Here is a 1,814-nt window from a genome sequence, read left to right as displayed (position 1 = left end):
AACCACAGTTTCAGCGAGTCCGATTTAAAAAATAACCAATATAACACAGTTTCCCCTTACCTTTTCCCCGAAAGCAAATCCCGAACTCCAAGGCTCCTAAATAGCGAATCGAATTTCAAAATTTACAAATTTCAGTACAGAATATACTCACAAGATTATTATCTACAAAGCTACCGGATCAGAATTGAAAATCGAGCCTTACCTCGATTTTACGCCGAAACCCGAAAATCTCCGAAACAAGATTTCGATCCGTAGAAGTTATAGAAAATCCTTTCACAATCCTCGTGGTAACTTCAGATTTCCGATTTCATCAACGATCGGCAAAGAAATCTAGAGAGAGAGAGTAGGGAGAGTTTTAGAGAGAGATTTTCTAAGTTACTTAGTGAAGAAGTAATGGAAATTTCCTTTTATAGCCCTTTGACTCAGCCCAATTTCGTCGACGAAATAGTGTTCTCGTCGACGAGTCTCTGAATTTCGTTAATGAGAAGAACAAAGGTTTCGTCGACGAAATTCAGCTTCGTCGACGAAATCTGCCATATTCTCAATTTTGCCCCTCTTATTTATTTAAACCCCTTATCACGGTTCGAGTTCTTACAATCTCCACTCTTTACAAAAATTTCGCCCTCGAAATTTGCCATCTCTCATTCTTAAAATCATACTCGGAATACACATATACGAACTACCAACAAGCAACTGGCGACTACTACAACGCAGTCCCAGCATACATATACACATACATACTCTCACTTATGGCGGAGGAATACCGTGGTTACATATACAATAGTCTCAGGAGTTCACACACACACTTCCGACGACCAACCACCTATCCCAACCCACAGTAGGATCATGTACAAGTGCTTAAAATAGCTGTGGATACTTCCGGCGTATTCCGTTTCCAGTTCCCAAGAAACTTCCTCAACCTCGTGGTTTCGCCATAATACCTTTACTAACGGTATCTCTTTGGTACGAAGCTTCTGAACTTTACGGTCCAGAACCTGAACAGGTATCTCCTCATACGCTAAAGTATCCCCAATTTTCAACTTACCATAACTGACAACATGTGAAGGATCCAATACGTATCTCCTTAACATGGATAAGTGAAACACATCATGGACCCTCGAAAGTGCTAGAGGTAATGCAATTCTGTAGGCTATTGGACCCACTCGCTCAAGTACCTAGAATGGTCTGATATACCTTAGGCTCAACTTGCTCTTCCTCCCAAATCTCATCACCCCTTTCATCAGAGCGATACGCAGAAATACTTTACCTCCCACTTCAAACTCTAACTCACAGCGGCGAATATCTGCATAACTCTTCTGTCGACTCTGAGTTGATCTAATCTTCTCTCGGATCAAACCCACCTTCTCAGATGCCTGCTGCACGAGTTTAGGTCTTAACACCTGACGTTCACCAACCTCATCTCAACACAAAGGAGATCGACACCTCTGACCATACAAAGCCTCGAACGATGCCATCTCGATACTAGACTGGAATCTGTTATTATAAGCGAACTCTGTAAGTGGCATAAACTGTATCCAGCTACCACCGAAGTCTAACACAAAAGCTCGCAACATATCTTCTAATATTTGTATCGTCCTCTCCGACTGTCCATCAGTCTGGGGGTGGAACGCTGTACTGAAAGTAAGCTTCGTCCCCAATGCCTCCTGCAAGCTCATCTAGAATCGAGAAGTAAACTTCGGATCTCGATCTGACACAATGGACACCGGTACCCCGTGCCTTCTCACAATCTCCTACACATACAACTCTGCCAGCCTACTTAAAAGATAACTAACTTTCATTGGTATGAAATGAGC

Source organism: Malania oleifera, chromosome 5, assembly GCF_029873635.1.
Source record: "Malania oleifera isolate guangnan ecotype guangnan chromosome 5, ASM2987363v1, whole genome shotgun sequence".
NCBI classification, from domain to species: domain Eukaryota; kingdom Viridiplantae; phylum Streptophyta; class Magnoliopsida; order Santalales; family Ximeniaceae; genus Malania; species Malania oleifera.
Note: the sequence above shows the minus strand (reverse complement) of the source record.